The sequence below is a fragment of the Rutidosis leptorrhynchoides genome, chromosome 2, assembly GCF_046630445.1.
Source record: "Rutidosis leptorrhynchoides isolate AG116_Rl617_1_P2 chromosome 2, CSIRO_AGI_Rlap_v1, whole genome shotgun sequence".
Classification (NCBI taxonomy): domain Eukaryota; kingdom Viridiplantae; phylum Streptophyta; class Magnoliopsida; order Asterales; family Asteraceae; genus Rutidosis; species Rutidosis leptorrhynchoides.
Window position 1 is genome coordinate 690,977,207 of NC_092334.1, and position 19,104 is coordinate 690,996,310.

General features: G+C 33.8%; 1 long non-coding RNA gene across 1 annotated transcript in view; it reads left to right on the forward strand.

Annotated features, from left to right (window-relative positions):
- LOC139894058 (uncharacterized) overlaps window positions 1–6,997 on the forward strand; it is a 29,862-nt gene extending 22,865 nt beyond the window's left edge. Inside the window, exon 3 of the long non-coding RNA XR_011774790.1 lies at window positions 6,488–6,997. This is a non-coding gene — a long non-coding RNA (uncharacterized lncRNA). The remainder of the gene's footprint in view (window positions 1–6,487) is intronic.
- Window positions 6,998–19,104: the final 12,107 nt, after the last annotated feature.

Here is a 19,104-nt window from a genome sequence, read left to right on the forward strand (position 1 = left end):
TCAATTTCTCGGTCACATAGTGAACAAAGAAGGTATTAAGGTGGATCCAGCAAAGATAGAAACTGTTGAAAAGTGGGAAACCCCGAAAACTCCGAAACACGTACGCCAGTTTTTAGGACTAGCTGGTTACTACAGAAGGTTCATCCAAGACTTTTCCAGAATAGCAAAACCCTTGACTGCATTAACGCATAAAGGGAAGAAATTTGAATGGAATGATGAACAAGAGAAAGCGTTTCAGTTATTGAAGAAAAAGCTAACTACGGCACCTATATTGTCATTGCCTGAAGGGAATGATGATTTTGTGATTTATTGTGACGCATCAAAGCAAGGTCTCGGTTGTGTATTAATGCAATGAACGAAGGTGATTGCTTATGCGTCTAGACAATTGAAGATTCACGAACAAAATTATACGACGCATGATTTGGAATTAGGCGCGGTTGTTTTTGCATTAAAGACTTGGAGGCACTACTTATATGGGGTCAAAAGTATTATATATACCGACCACAAAAGTCTTCAACACATATTTAATCAGAAACAACTGAATATGAGGCAGCGTAGGTGGATTGAATTATTGAATGATTACGACTTTGAGATTCGTTACCACCCGGGGAAGGCAAATGTGGTAGCCGATGCCTTGAGCAGGAAGGACAGAGAACCCATTCGAGTAAAATCTATGAATATAATGATTCATAATAACCTTACTACTCAAATAAAGGAGGCGCAACAAGGAGTTTTAAAAGAGGGAAATTTAAAGGATGAAATACCTAAAGGATCGAAGAAGCATCTTAATATTCGGGAAGACGGAACCCGGTATAGGGCTGAAAGGATTTGGGTACCAAAATTTGGAGATATGAGAGAAATGGTACTTAGAGAAGCTCATAAAACCAGATACTCAATACATCCTGGAACGGGGAAGATGTACAAGGATCTTAAGAAACATTTTTGGTGGCCGGGTATGAAAGCCGATGTTGCTAAATACGTAGGAGAATGTTTGACGTGTTCTAAGGTCAAAGCTGAGCATCAGAAACCATCAGGTCTACTTCAACAACCCGAAATCCCGGAATGGAAATGGGAAAACATTACAATGGATTTCATCACTAAATTGCCAAGGACTGCAAGTGGTTTTGATACTATTTGGGTAATAGTTGATCGTCTCACCAAATCAGCACACTTCCTACCAATAAGAGAAGATGACAAGATGGAGAAGTTAGCACGACTGTATTTGAAGGAAGTCGTCTCCAGACATGGAATACCAATCTCTATTATCTCTGATAGGGATGGCAGATTTATTTCAAGATTCTGGCAGACATTACAGCAAGCATTAGGAACTCGTCTAGACATGAGTACTGCCTATCATCCACAAACTGATGGGCAGAGCGAAAGGACGATACAAACGCTTGAAGACATGCTACGAGCATGTGTTATTGATTTCAGAAACAGTTGGGATCGACATCTACCATTAGCAGAATTTTCCTACAACAACAGCTACCATTCAAGCATTGAGATGGCGCCGTTTGAAGCACTTTATGGTAGAAAGTGCAGGTCTCCGATTTGTTGGAGTGAAGTGGGGGATAGACAGATTACGGGTCCAGAGATTATACAAGAAACTACCGAGAAGATCATCCAAATTCAACAACGGTTGAAAACCGCCCAAAGTCGACAAAAGAGCTACGCTGACATTAAAAGAAAAGATATAGAATTTGAAATTGGAGAGATGGTCATGCTTAAAGTTGCACCTTGGAAAGGCGTTGTTCGATTTGGTAAACGAGGGAAATTAAATCCAAGGTATATTGGACCATTCAAGATTATTGATCGTGTCGGACCAGTAGCTTACCGACTAGAGTTACCTCAACAACTCGCGGCTGTACATAACACTTTCCACGTCTCGAATTTAAAGAAATGTTTTGCTAAAGAAGATCTCACTATTCCGTTAGATGAAATCCAAATCAACGAAAAACTTCAATTCATCGAAGAACCCGTCGAAATAATGGATCGTGAGGTTAAAAGACTTAAGCAAAACAAGATACCAATTGTTAAGGTTCGATGGAATGCTCGTAGAGGACCCGAGTTCACCTGGGAGCGTGAAGATCAGATGAAGAAGAAATACCCGCATCTATTTCCAGAAGATTCGTCAACACCTTCAACAGCTTAAAATTTCGGGACGAAATTTATTTAACGGGTAGGTACTGTAGTGACCCGAACTTTTCCATGTTTATATATATTAATTGAGATTGATATTTACATGATTAAATGTTTCCAACATGTTAAGCAATCAAACTTGTTAAGACTTGATTAATTGAAATAGGTTTCATATAGACAATTGACCACCCAAGTTGACCGGTGATTCACGAACGTTAAAACTTGTAAAAACTATATGATGACATATATATGGTTATATATATAGTTAACATGATATTATGATAAGTAAACATATCATTAAGTATATTAACAATGAACTACATATGTAAAAACAAGACTACTAACTTAATGATTTTGAAACGAGACATATATGTAACGATTATCGTTGTAACGACATTTAATGTATATATATCATATTAAGAGATATTCGTACATCATAATATCATGATAATATAATAATTTAAAATCTCTTTTGATATTATAAACATTGGGTTAACAACATTTAACAAGATCGTTAACCTAAAGGTTTCAAAACAACATTTACATGTAACGACTAACGATGACTTAACGACTCAGTTAAAATGTATATACATGTAGTGTTTTAATATGTATTCATACACTTTTGAAAGACTTCAAGACACTTATCAAAATACTTCTACTTAACAAAAATGCTTACAATTACATCCTCGTTCAGTTTCATCAACAATTCTACTCGTATGCACCCGTATTCGTACTCGTACAATACACAGCTTTTAGATGTATGTACTATTGGTATATACACTCCAATGATCAGCTCTTAGCAGCCCATGTGAGTCACCTAACACATGTGGGAACCATCATTTGGCAACTAGCATGAAATATCTCATAAAATTACAAAAATATGAGTAATCATTCATGACTTATTTACATGAAAACAAAATAACATATCCTTTATATCTAATCCATACACCAACGACCAAAAACACCTACAAACACTTTCATTCTTCAATTTTCTTCATCTAATTGATCTCTCTCAAGTTCTATCTTCAAGTTCTAAGTGTTCTTCATAAATTCCAAAAGTTCTAGTTTCATAAAATCAAGAATACTTTCAAGTTTGCTAGCTCACTTCCAATCTTGTAAGGTGATCATCCAACCTCAAGAAATCTTTGTTTCTTATAGTAGGTTATCATTCTAATACAAGGTAATAATCATATTCAAACTTTGGTTCAATTTCTATAACTATAACAATCTTATTTCAAGTGATGATCTTACTTGAACTTGTTTTCGTGTCATGATTCTGCTTCAAGAACTTCGAGCCATCCAAGGATCCATTGAAGCTAGATCCATTTTTCTCTTTTCCAGTAGGTTTATCCAAGGAAATTAAGGTAGTAATGATGTTCATAACATCATTCGATTCATACATATAAAGCTATCTTATTCGAAGGTTTAAACTTGTAATCACTAGAACATAGTTTAGTTAATTCTAAACTTGTTCGCAAACAAAAGTTAATCCTTCTAACTTGACTTTTAAAATCAACTAAACACATGTTCTATATCTATATGATGTGCTAACTTAATGATTTAAAACCTGGAAACACGAAAAACACCGTAAAACCGGATTTACGCCGTCGTAGTAACACCGCGGGCTGTTTTGGGTTAGTTAATTAAAAACTATGATAAACTTTGATTTAAAAGTTGTTATTCTGAGAAAATGATTTTTATTATGAACATGAAACTATATCCAAAAATTATGGTTAAACTCAAAGTGGAAGTATGTTTTCTAAAATGGTCATCTAGACGTCGTTCTTTCGACTGAAATGACTACCTTTACAAAAATGACTTGTAACTTATTTTTCCGACTATAAACCTATACTTTTTCTGTTTAGATTCATAAAATAGAGTTCAATATGAAACCATAGCAATTTGATTCACTCAAAACGGATTTAAAATGAAGAAGTTATGGGTAAAACAAGATTGGATAATTTTTCTCATTTTAGCTACGTGAAAATTGGTAACAAATCTATTCCAACCATAACTTAATCAACTTGTATTGTATATTATGTAATCTTGAGATACCATAGACACGTATACAATGTTTCGACCTATCATGTCGACACATCTATATATATTTCGGAACAACCATAGACACTCTATATGTGAATGTTGGAGTTAGCTATACAGGGTTGAGGTTGATTCCAAAATATATATAGTTTGAGTTGTGATCAATACTGAGATACGTATACACTGGGTCGTGGATTGATTCAAGATAATATTTATCGATTTATTTTTTGTACATCTAACTGTGGACAACTAGTTATAGGTTACTAACGAGGACAGCTGACTTAATAAACTTAAAACATCAAAATATATTAAAAGTGTTGTAAATATATTTTGAACATACTTTAATATATATGTATATATTGTTATAGGTTCGTGAATCAACAGTGGCCAAGTCTTACTTCCCGACGAAGTAAAAATCTGTGAAAGTGAGTTATAGTCCCACTTTTAAAATCTAATATTTTTGAAATGAGAATACATGCAGGTTTTATAAATGATTTACAAAATAGACACAAGTACGTGAAACTACATTCTATGGTTGAATTATCGAAATCGAATATGCCCCTTTTTATTAAGTCTGGTAATCTAAGAATTAGGGAACAGACACCCTAATTGACGCGAATCCTAAAGATAGATCTATTGGGCCTAACAAACCCCATCCAAAGTACCGGATGCTTTAGTACTTCGAAATTTATATCATATCCGAAGGGTGTCCCGGAATGATGGGGATATTCTTATATATGCATCTTGTTATTGTCGGTTACCAGGTGTTCACCATATGAATGATTTTTATCTCTATGTATGGGATGTGTATTGAAATATGAAATCTTGTGGTCTATTGTTACGATTTGATATATATAGGTTAAACCTATAACTCACCAACATTTTTGTTGACGTTTAAAGCATGTTTATTCTCAGGTGAATATTAAGAGCTTCCGCTGTTGCATACTAAAATAAGGACAAGATTTGGAGTCCATGTTTGTATGATATTGTGTAAAAACTGCATTCAAGAAACTGATTTCGATGTAACATATTTGTATTGTAAACCATTATGTAATGGTCGTGTGTAAACAGGATATTTTAGATTATCATTATTTGATAATCTACGTAAAGCTTTTTAAACCTTTATTTATGAAATAAAGGTTATGGTTTGTTTTAAAAATGAATGCAGTCTTTGAAAAACGTCTCATATAGAGGTCAAAACCTCGCAACGAAATCAATTAATATGGAACGTTTTTAATCAATAAGAACGGGACATTTCAATATATATCGTTTTCGTGTTTCTTAATTCAATAGTCTCATTTTTATGTATATAACTCATTGTTAAAATACCTAATGAGATACTTTCTTAACATAATATCATGTTAACTATATATATAACCATATGTATGTCATCATATAGTTTTTACAAGTTTTTAACGTTCGTGAATCACCGGTCAACTTGGGTGGTCAATTGTCTATATGAAACCTATTTCAAATAATCAAGTCTTAACAAGTTTGATTGCTTAACATGTTGGGAACACCCAATCATGTAAATAATAATTTCTTTTAATATATATAAACATGGAAAAGTTCGGGTCACTACATCATTGTGGCTATTAGCATGGTTTTTGTGTGATCATTTACGAAATTAAAGTTTTTATGGTTTGATTTCAGAATATGTGGATTTCCGAATGCAGAAACTTTGTGTTGTTGACATATGAATCTGGATATAGAGACTATGAGGAGATGAGTTTCATCATGATTCTAATGGTAAAACAAATAATTTACTATTTTTCTTCTTATGTTGAGGTTCCAAGTAAGTTCATGAAGTTTGTGGTGTTGTGAGTGGATTGAAAAAAATAAAAGAATTTAGCCACAAATGTGTGAGCCAATCTGTAATGTTATGATGGATCATTATACTATTAAACCTTTGATAGAAAATATACGAACGCCTTTGTAGTGTTGCAATAACAAAATGCCATCAAATTTTGAAGAGACCATTGTACACTACCTTTCCTTATACTGTAACATTACGGATTATAGTGTTTTGATTTTGCAGTTGGTAAGTAGGTCTTTTGCATTTTGAAATTTTGTTGGAGGTATTATTATAGAGTTGTTATTTCTATTCAGTTATGTTCCTATTAAAGATAAAGTTGCCATATGTTTTTATATTTGAAGTGTTGATATTTGTTACCATTTTGTGATACCTTTTCTTCATACTACCTTTTGTTGTTACCTTCATTCTTTTTACACATTATGCTTTCCTATTATAGTGTGCCTCTATCTTGCTGATCCCTATTGATGATGTTTTTTGATATATGTTGTATAGGTGTTTCACATTTCTATCAAGACATTCGTAATTGCAGCTGCGTTTGTAGTTAGTTACTGTCGCGCCCCTTTGTTGGTATGAAGAGCGGCTGAGTTCCTACTATAGGGGTTTACATCATCTCTGTTGTCAAAATGGTCGTGTAGTATTGCCCGTGAGAAAGAGCCACAACAAAATCCAGCCAACTTCAAGGATAGTCTATCAATTATCTACACCTTTTATCCTAATAAAAACACTGGTATCCACGTAACTACATATCTAGGAAACAAAGAAGATGTTGGTTTGCTTAGTTTTATAGTTGATTTGTCAATGCCCTGCAACAACTAGGTGGCTCACAAAATCAAACCTTCGTGCCGATTTTCACTCTAGAAAGATCAATAGGTCAAATTGGTCGAAAATCATCATACATGTATAAATGCTTACAACGTTGTTTCTGAAAAACACTTATAATTCTAAATTATTATTTAGTTTTCTGTATGTTGATGCATATATATAATCACAAAAGTTTTATAAAGGGACTGAAAGATGAAATAAATGTATCAGTACACAACTCTGTTGTAATTTATATTCGACATGCACATACTATCTTTCTATCTTTCACTAGGCCTATTACATAAATTCCTTAAATTTTCATATTCGCCGAAGTCAACATGTCAATTTTGTTATTTATTGATGAATATATGTGACTTGCATATTTGATTCGACTTTTGTTATTTGAAGTATCAGTTTTCAGTTAGCTGACATGTGTTTCTCCATAAATAGATAGGGGATCAAGCTTACGGTGTCAGACTCTTTCTTTTGTTCGTAATAAAATGTACCAGGGCCGGCCCGGAGGGGGTACAAGGTGTACATTCGCTCCGGGCCCAATAATTTTAGGGGCCCAATATTATTTATTGGTCACAAAAATTGTCAAGCCCAACTGCCCAAGACTTTTAAAAGTGTAAATAAGTTAAGCCCAAATGAATAAATTTAGTTTTTGTTCTTTATTTATCATGGCTCAAGTTATTAATTTATAGTGTATTCTTGTTTAATTCCTCACCAATGTGGGATAAAACACATTAACTTATCACTTATCAAGTGGACAGATAAAGAGAGGCCGTGGCAGAGCATTGAAGATCAATATCAAGGAGTATAAATTATGTTGTATATGTATAGTTTGTGTGTTTCATTTATTGAATAAAGTAACATTAATAATCTTTAAAATATCTTTAACGATTGATATATTTGTCATTTTTTAATTAGCTTATATTATTCATTAGGGTCTAAGGGCCCTTTTTTTCGTTTCGTCCAGGGCACTCAAATTCTCGGGACCGGCCCTGAAATGTACCAAAACCTTTACACTTCTACGGTCTACCTTTTTGTGCATCTTTAAGTTGAATTCAATTCATATCATATGGCGTAGTCGCTAGAAATGTTAATATTCCATAATTTGTAATTCGTATATACTCTTTTCGTTCATTTTTTCTAGCATGCCGTAATGCTACGTTAAATATGAATATGTAACCCGAAATGTCCACCCGCATCGCGCGGGCCGATCCGGATCTTGTTAAGAATATGATACTTATTAATGTTGTAAACAAATAAACAATAAACTATATCAACTTGAATGAGTGAGGTTGACTCATAAAATTTCCAGAATTGTAAAGTTGTTTTGCTACCTCTCTAATTATATATACTTATAGTACGAACTAAGATTATTTTGACAATATAGAGTTTAGGTTTTAGATTTTAGGGTTTAGATTAGAATTTATGGTTTAGGGTTTGGGGTTAAGGGTTTATGGTTTAGATATAAGTTAGAGTTTAGAATTTAGTGTATAGGCCTTAGGGTTTAGTGTTTATGGTTTATGGTTTAGACTTTAAGGTTTAAGGTTTAGATTTTAAATTTATGGTTTAGGGTTTAGGGTATAGGGCTTAAGGTTTAGTTTTTTTTTTTTTTTTTTTTTTTTTTTTTTTTTTTTTTTTACAATTCATGGTTTAGAGTATACATATAGGGTTTAGGGTTTAGTGTATAGTATTTAGGGTTTAGGGTTTAGTGTATAGGGTTTAGGGTATATGGTTTGGGGTTTAGAGTTTACGGTTTAGGATTTAGATTTTAGAATTTAAGGTTTAGGGTTTAGGGTTTAGTGTGTAGGGTTGGTTTAGGGTTAGTTTAGGGTTTAGAGTTTAGGGTTTAGTGTATAGTATTTAGGGTTTAGGGTTTAGTGTATAGGGTTTAGGGTATATAGTTTGGGGTTTAGAGTTTACGGTTTAGGATTTAGATTTTAGAATTTAAGGTTTAGGGTTTATTGTTTAGGGTTTAGTGTGTAGGGTTGGTGGTTTAGGGTTGGTTTAGGGTTTAGGGTTGGTTTAGGGTTTATATATATGGTTTAGAGTTTAGTGTATAGGGTTTAAGCTTAATGCATAAAAAGTTTTAGAAATTTAGAAGCCACAAAATCAAATACTTTAACAGGGAAATTTTTGTGAATAAAGGAGACGAAATGGCAATGTCAAGTTATTACAATTCTATGTCATTTTTAGTTGAAAAACTTACTATTATGCACAACTTCATGGATGAGGTATACTAAATCATAAACTTCATACATCTTCTAAATAATTAAAAAAAAAAATTACAATATTATGCATGTTATTACAAATATAATTTTTCAACTCATAAAGCTGGAGACTTTCTCAGGGATGTACAAAGTACTAACAACAAGACAAAGAGTTATGACATTATTCACAATTCATGATCATCTAACAAGAATAACTACATTGTCGAATATGTTGGAAAATACAATGATCTGAGATAACCATCCACATTTCTTAATTCAATCGCCTAAAACTACATCACAATATCGGAGATAATTTATTTAATTTGAATCAAATTTTATTTTTTTTATTTATTCGTTATACATTTTGAAACTTTAAAAATTTGAATCCTCTATAAAATATTTGGTTTAATATTCAGCATAGACTTAATAATAGTTCGTTAGTATATTTTGAAATTTTAAAAATTTCAAGTCCCTATAAAACATTTCTTCATCTAGACATAATAATAGTTTTTTAATTTATTTATTTAATTGTATAGCTTAAATGATTAGACCCTTCAAAAATCCCGCGAAACCGCGGGCCTTTAACTAGTTACAGTATATATAATATGTAATGTGGAGTACTAATTAATTAAATAGTAAATTGTAATACAAATACAAATACAAATAATAGAATAAAAGATACAAATTACTAAAATAAGTTAGGCAAATTTAATCAAAAAAACATTGATTTTTATAAATAATAGATACCAAGTATATATTTAAAAAAATATGTTTTACGTGTTAAACGAATAGCCTCTCTAATGTTTTATTTGTCTGATGCAGCGATATCGGAATTCTACCACCTGATCATGTTCTGGGACAACGGTCCTACCGCCTCTTAGGAGAAAACTTTCATGACGAATCCATTCGAATATCGAATGTAAAAAAACCCTTTGGGTGAGACTTAAACGCAAAATGTCATAACAATGTTCAACCATGTTATAGATAAAGTATGTTTAACTAATTTAGTATTAGTCCGTAATATCGATGGGTGGATATATATGTTCTACTATATATACTTAGTATGTAGATTTTAATATAGATGGGTGTAGCCCATTTTTTTCTTTTTAGTTACTTGGCCCAGCGAAGCGGGCTTGGCCCATTACTAGTTGATAATCAATATCCAAGCATCAAAATAAAATAATGTTCGATAATTCAATGACTGAAATTAACGTTCATAATACATAAACTAGAGATTTACATAAAATGCACTAACATTTGTATATCTGTATTCTATTTATATGAACTTTCTGAGTAAAATTTCAAGAAAGCGTATTTATGATCAATAATACAGATCAATGTATGCCTTTGAGATATCGATTTTTTCAGAAATCAAATTTGTGTTTTATTCATAAGATATTTTTTCATCAAATTTTAACTACATAAAATTTCTTTATATTTTATGACAAGATTTTTATCATATTACAAAAAATTAGTTAAATATAAAATCAAATTATGTACGAATAGAAACTCAAACATGACAATCTTACATTTTTCTCTTGGTCCATTTACTAGATGGTCCCTTTAGTATCGTGTTGCTTAGGCATTGCATTGAGTGTTGTGTTACGAGATCCACACATTATTATTCATTATTCAGTGTAGTTCAAAAAAAAATTATTCATTATTTTGTATGTGAAATATTCATTTGAATCCAACAATTTACTTGAAATTAAGAGATCAATCAGAACGCGACAATCACTTGTTCTCACATGTAGTCAAAACTACTTCAAAATGTGGTTCACATGTGATTGACTTCCTTAACCCTTCTCTAAACACTAAACCATAAACCCTAAACACTAAACCTTAACCCTATATCCGGGGTTTAGGGTTTAGAAATTAAGGTTTAGGGTTTAGCATTAGGGTTTATAAATTAGAGTTTAGAAATTGGCTTTTAGAAATTAGGTTTAGATTGAGTTTTAATACGAACGGTTTAGAGTTTAGAGTTTTGAGTTTTGAATTTTGAATTTAGGGACTAAACCCAAAACCCTAAACTCAAAATTTAGCCGGGCTAAAAAAAAAAAAAAAATGAAAAGATATCTTTTTTTGAAAAAAAAAAATTTATATTTCTTGAAAAAAAAAAGAAAAAAAAATTTGTTGAAAAAAAAAATAGTAGTCAATCACATGTAATTGTCGCGCTCTAATTGGTCTCTTGAATTTCAAGCAAATTGTTGCTCTAATTAGTCTCTTGAATTTCAAGCAAATTGTTAGTCCTTTGAATTTCAAGCAAATTGTTGAATTTACATGATTACAACTCTATTCAGTATTATTAAAATTTATAGAGTAGAGTAATTGAATACCCGCATTCATATCCCCTAAGGCCCTAATACGTTTACATGTATGCATAACTTTTTTTTTTTACTTTATTACTCTAGCTGTAAATTCGTGAGATTTTAACGGTTAACTTATAATATCGATGCAATTATATTGGATGATGTAATGTAATTGTTTCAAAAACATGTGTATCGGCAGGGACATGTTAGCTCTGTGTTGACTTTTTCAACCCATTCAGCGGTCCCCGGTAGCCCACTGGAGCCTGGCGAAACGCCATCACCCATTTCCCCACAGCATGTCAGGCCCGCTAAACGAACCTGCATTGTCATTGTTTCAATCTTCGCATGCGTGGGACCAAGGGATCATATGGGCCCGGTAAGAATGGTTTTTTATCCAATTATTTGGAAAATCCTCACCTAGTGGGAATCGAACCCTCACCTCCCCTAAGGGAGAGTGAGTCATTCACCACTAGGCTATTGGCCCATTCTTGATGATGTAATGTAATGTAATTAAGACATTTCACAAGTAGGTTAAAGCTCCTAAGAAATGATCGGGCCGGTGGGGTCCCAATTACGTTCCACATCTAACGCCGTTAAAAAGAAAACAAGTAGGTTAAAGCTAACCATACATTCTTCTTTCAACTTACAAGCCGTCTTCACAAGTTATCGATGACAGAGATGTTTGCTTAAAATCTGTGCTAGATCTCAAGTTTGGAATCGAATGGAAAAGGGAGCGCATAAGCTTTATATGAACATTATAACTATTCCGTTGAATTTCTTGCCACGTTGAGTTACATATTATTCTCACAGCTTTCGATCTTAAACTAAACTAGGAATGTAAAAGACAGAAATAAATAAATAAATAAATAAATAAAAGAAAAATAATAAAATAAGTAAATAAATAAATAAATAAATAAATAAATAAATAAAAATAATAAAATAATACGGAGTAATAATAAGGAAGTTGAACGTGGAGGTGATGTGGTAGTTGGTTATCCTAAAACCGAAAATTTAATGGGGTGAAGTAAGGGGTATGGTAAGTTGAAAGGTATGGTGTTGTATGTGGTGGTTATTGTTGCAAAAAAAAAAACATGTGTATCGGCAGGGACATGTTAGCTCTGTGTTGACTTTTTCAATTCATCCAGCGGTCCCCGGTAGCCCACTGGAGCCTGGCGAAACACCATAACCAATTACCCCACAGCATGCCAGACCCGAGATTCGAACCTGCATTGTTATTGTTGCAATCTTCGCATGCGTGGGACGAAGGGATCATTTGGGCCCGGTAAGAATGGTTTTTGATCCAATTATTTGGAAAATCCTCACCTAGTGGGAATCGAACCCTCACCTCCCCTAAGGGAGAGTGAGTCATTCACCAACTAGGCTATTGGCCCATCCTTTATGTGGTGGTTATTAGAGGTATGGTAGTGTTCGTAGGGGAGTGAAATGATCTGTGAAATTACAGGTTCGTAGGGTATGGTAGTGTTAGTAGGTATGGTGTTGTATGTGGTGGTTATTAGAGGTATGGTGGTGTTGTGTGGGTTGAAATGACCCGTAAAATTACGGGTTTATTTAAACGAAATAATTTAATAACATGTTTTAGGTATTAAGTGAATGTAAATGCCAAGGTCATTTATTTTAATGACCCGTTTGACTAAAAAACTTATCGTTGTTTTTACAAATATATAGAGACATTATTTTCGCATACATATGTAACGTAATTAATTTCGTAAAAAGAATCCATATTTGAATAATAATAAAATAATTATAATTATAACTATTATATTAAAAGTAAATAATAATAATAAAGTTCGCTCAAATTTGAGTATTTATATTTTTAATAATAATAATAGTTATTAGTAATAATAAATGTCTTTTAATTTTTTTTAGAAAATTAAAATTAAAATTTAGGAAAGATTATTCAGTCCCCTGTAATCGTTACAAAGTCTCATAGATCCATCATTCTTCTTTACAAAAAGAACTGGAGCTCGAACTTTGAACTCCTTGGCTATAGAGTCCATTTGTCTGCGCCAGACACGGATCAGAGTATGACAACCCTGATGTTCTTCACCATGGGGAGTTCCTATTTACTGTAAGCACCTTGCTCCTCAGCTTGGCATTCATAGCCAACATCTCTCGTAGCTCTGGAGGTGTAAGTCTACACAGTGAGCGACCACTGGAGCCGCTTCTAGCACTAGATCTTTCTGAAGTTCATCTTCACGGTGAGGTGGAAGACCAGGTAAATCTTCCGGAAGGACCTTAAGAAAATTTTCGAACAGTTGGGACATCTTCAGGTCCCTTAATTGGTGGTTTAATTTTCTCACATGTGCCAGAATTGCGAGACCTCCTTATCTCATGTACTTCTGGACATTCGAGCAATTTAATGTAACACAACAGTGTACTGATCTTCTCTCCATACACCATCATTGATTCGCCGTCGGTAAGAGGAATTCGACTAGCCTTCTAGTTGCAACAACCTCGGTAAATAGTCTGTTCCAACCGCGAGGTCAAAACTTTTCAGTTTAATAGTTCTATAGAGTACACGTTGTCTAATGAAGATATTGGATTCTAAATATTGTGACGGAATTCTCTAGTGATAAAGCTTCTATCAGCACCGGTGTTGACAGTATATAAACATTATGATTGTTGAGTAAGAACGAACTCGTGACGAACTTCATTGAAGTTGATAATGAAAGCAGAGTGAGTTATCAGACTTGTCCTACATCGGTGGGGAGAAGAACGGAATACCCTTTATTAGGGGGGTGTGAATACCTCTTCCAGTAGACTCGTGAAGCTGCGGGTGGCTGAATGATAGGTAAGTCGGAAGTCAAGTAGACAATATCTACTACGTATTGTGCGGGCTGTTACCAGGAATTCATTCTCTAAAGATCTATCAGAAATGAGTTGTGATGCATAGTGGCTAGTAGTAAATCGTGGAGGTGCTAGTAGTGATGAGTAGTATTTAGTAGTGGTAAGCAGCAATGGGTAGCATTAAGTAGTAACTAATAATGACAAGCAGTAAGAAGTAGTGATCGATCGAGACTAGCAGTGAGGGGCGGCGTTGAGTAGTAGTTAGCAACGATAAGTAGTAAGGAATAGTGGTATGAGATGATGAGTATGTTCCAAGCAGTGTCTTCGTAGTGTCAAGTGGTGATTAGTGGTGACGGAAAGTGTCGATTAGTGACGATTTGTGACGTGATTACATGATTTTTATAGGTTATAATAATAATTAATTTGCACAATGTAAATTTCTACTCATATATGAGATTATACGGTTTATGTTCTAACGGTATTTATCCAAGTAACCTACTTGACTCGCTCTCAATTCCTTATTTTGCGATGTCAGAACTTCTATATGAGTTACCGTAATGTAATCCCGGTCATTACATTACGCTATCTCATATTTCCATTTGACATTACTCCATAAATTCAAGATAGCGTAGTTAACTTAATTCAATTAAGTCTCGCGTCGTGTGTACGTATGCGATTCGTGATATAATATTTAGTCCAAGTCCATATCATATATGTATAGGGTGTATATGTATGTGATGCATGTAATGTCCTACATGTAGCATAGTGAAGCAAACAGTGCAAGCATGGTGTATAATACTCATTCAGGGTATACAGCTATAGACTAGACCCACTAATGCGCCCTACGGTTAGACATACTAATGCATCCTCGTTCCCTATAGCCAAAGCTCTGATACCAACTATAACACCCCGTCAGAACACACTAACAGAATGTTAACTCTGGTTCCAGTGTTTGGCTTGACTTCTATGTAACAACAATGTTCTACAGCGGAAGCAATTAATACCTGAGATAAAACATGCAAAACGGGTCAACATAAATGATGTGTCAAAAGTGTGTGCAATAATGCGTGCCTTTTTAATCTACTTTTAAATTTATGATATCTTAATTAACGATTTACTTTTAACACCCTAACGAGGAACAAAGCCCGATCTGATGTAGTTTAGTATTTAGTAAGTTAAAGTTCGTCCCAAGAGAACGAGTGGATTTAGAATATAAATTTTGATTTTGAGATTTAAATGATGATTAAACAAAAGAACAGATAAATTGCAAGTAAATAAATAGAAAAGATAAACAATAATAAAGAGAACGCATGCTTGAATCTTTCACACTTTGTTCACAATTGCCTTCTTGAATTAATACCAGACTCAGATTTATTATTAACCTAAGAATATCTAATCCAAGATTAATTGATCAGGTTAATCCTAAAATAGATGGCTAGATTTCTTGTTTGCATTAAGACATGATAATGGATTTAGTGTGATTAACCAAACCCTAATTATAGTTACTAGCTATAATTCTCACAACTAAATTAATCCGATTATGTTTGAGTTTATCAAGTTGTAAACCTACTGATGTTCTAGTTAAAACCTAATAATAATAATTGATTAATGTAAATCAGATTAATCTAACGGTGGTGCTTTAATCAGACATAAAACATAACAGGAATTCCAGAGATTCTGTCAAAATACAGTTTATGTTTTTATGACATAAAGCCGGTGGCTTTGTCAACGAAGTCGGCGGCTTCGTTGGATTTGTTGAATAATTCCGCCGAATACTTTTTAATTTGATCTGAGTATAAATAACATACGAATACTAAAATAATCAAATAAAGCTGGCTGCTTTGGTTCATGAAGCCGACAGCTTCATGTCCCAAATCCGGGTTTCTGTTTTCCTCCATACAGTTTAATTAGTTAGGCAATTGATCACAAAGTGTTACATGATTCAAGCATATGTAAGGCTGTTAGCCCATGACTAAAGTAAAAACAAATAAAAGATAAGAATTAAGATAAAAGATCATACCGACATAGAAGAGATTGAAAAACAAATGATTGATTAATGAACTTGAATGTTGAAAATAAATAAAACCCTAACTAATTCGTGTTTTTGCTCTGAATGCAGAGTAAAACTAATCTGATGATAAAAAACTCTAACCTAAGGCCTTTATTTATACTGATTCAAAACGGTTGCAAAGCCGGCGGCTTCAGTGTGAAGCCAGCGGCTTCCTTGAGTCGGTGAATTCTTCTTCAAGTTAAACTTGATCCACAAGCACAAAACGCGTAACCGTCATAATTAAGCCGGCGGCTTTGGTAGCATGCCGGCGGCTTCTAGGATCCAGTAATCTTTTTGATTTTATTTCCATTTTTACGTGAACTTGGTCGACAAGTCGAGAAACCGTGTTACTAAAGCCGGCGGCTTCAGGGTGAAGTCAGCGGCTTTACTCTATTTTTTCTTTGGCTCCAAGTTCATCACATTATACGATCAAGTCTGGAACATTCTGGATATCTTCAGGGAAGACGGTGACTTTAAAACCCACAGGCCGGCAGCTTCATCTAACTTTCTTCATTTTTACTGTTTTTATTCCTGTTTTGCACATAACTTAAACAAAATATCAAAATACCCATTTTCCCTTTTTTACCCATTTTAGAGTGTTTTAGCATTGAAATGACTTTAAAATACAAGATAACTCCTCAAAATCCTATCAAAATACTGTATAATTTAGGAGTTATCAAATACCCCACACTTGAACTTTTACTTGTCCTCAAGTTAACCTATCATATCACTTCAAATGGGTATAAATTATTTGAAACAATTTAAATGGGTATAGAAAGTTGGAGTAAAATGCAAAGTCAAATAGATGTCTAATTATAAGTTAGCTTTTATTATTTTAAGAACTAGTCTGAACTAGACCAAGGAATACAAGCAGCCCTAATGTTTATTAAGTCAAATTTATACAAGTTGGTCATCATTGGACTCTTTTGTGTTCTAGAGAATTTGATAAGTGTGTGTGGTTCTCATTGAAACTCTTTTCTTTTGTTGGCCTTCATTGGGCTCTTTTACTTTTCTTTTGCTTTTATGTTTAGCATTTAGCTTCACACTAGGCATTTTTACTAAGTTGGCCCTTATTTGGGACTCTTTTGCTGCCTCAGTGGTCCATACTTATTATGCCATATGGTAGTGGCTATAAGTTTGCAGTCGTTTCACAATTTTTGGCGTTTAAATTCTTATTTTAAACAAGTAATCCGATCTCGAAATTGAGAGTAGTTCTTATTAGCTTTAAGATTAAGTTAGATAAAAAGGCATAAGTTTGACTAAGAATTTATACTTCAAAAATTTAAATTTGTAGCCATTTTTCAATTACTTTAGCTTTAACTTAATCATTTAGTCATCTCCCACCCCTCACTTAGAAAGTTGCAATGTCCTCATTGCATAAAATAAATAAAATGATGATAAGTGCAAGTGAGAAAAAGTAATTCTCCCCTTTTTCGAGCTTTAAATGTAGACAAGAAGCATCTTTAATTGCTTCAATACATGTTCGTCCTTCAAGCGTCATTGCATACATATACACAATAATAAACCAAGCAAACATATACAATAATCATAAAATGTTTCATGCATACGATAATTAAACATATTTAATGTTATTACAAACCAAAGTGCAAATCATCAGAAATAATAATAATAATGTTTGAAACATAACATAACCAATAAAATCATCATAGGGGTCTCAACATCCCCCACTCCTCATCATCCTCATCAATGTCAGCAGCAGGTTGGATCTGGGCTAAGGCATAGGAACGATCATAATGTGCTGGTGGGAACCTCTCATCGATATGAACTCCCCACTGAACCGAGTAATCAATACGCCCCAACTCATAAGTAGATTCCCTCCTAAATGCATCAAACTCAGACCTGTCCTCCTGGCGTTAGCCAGTAACTCCCGGTGATGATCCCCCATCATAGTGGACATATTACCCTGATTAGTGTTCAGGGTAGTCATCATCTCAATCACCCTCGACAGATCATCTGAACCACCGCGACCACCTCTCCTACTACCCCTAGATCGGCTACTCGATGCCTCAGTGTGAGGTGCCTCATGCTGCTGATCAACATCCATCAACTGACCAACCATCGGGTCATATGGAACAAAACTCTCACCTACTCCTCTCTTAACAACCTTAGCATTTAACCAAATCCTAGCATTAACCTGACCAACCTCAGACATAAGCGACTACAAACCAACAGTCAGAACCCCTAAAGATCTAGCAATCAAGGTCACGAAATGACCACCACACATTGCACTCCCCTGAGTTCTACCCCTCGCTGAATTACTCAAATAATCGGCTACACAAAAAGGAATGTTAACTGGATGATGATTAAACAACTGAGACAAGTACCAACAATCAGGCTGAGTTAACTTCTCGGTGTTCTCCTTCCTTAAGGAGATAGTGTGAGAAATCAGAACATGAAAGCAAATGTATGGAAAGACAATATGCTTCCTCCTCACCTCGTTATTAAGAAAACTCATAGTATGATTGTGATGGCCCGTCCAAATTGATATGGATGAATACATCAACATCTGGTCCCATTGCGAGGTACAAACCTCTATATGATATGTTTTGTAAACAATACATTCTTTTAAAAGACATATCATCAATAAATCCAAGGTTTTTGACAATTGATGACTTCTACGTATAGACAATCATCATAAATAATATTTTACAACATAACACTGTGACGATATGCAAATATGATACACGGTGATGATTTTGAATGCAATGTCTTTTCAAAAATATGCCATGAACGACTCCATGTAATCTCTTTAAAATGAGCAAATGCACAGCGAAAGATTTCTTTCATACATGAGAATAAACATGCTTAAAAGTGTCAACTAAATGGTTGGTGAGTTCATAGGTTTATCATAAACAATGATTTCAATAATTTTAATAGACCACAAGATTTTAATTTATAAAT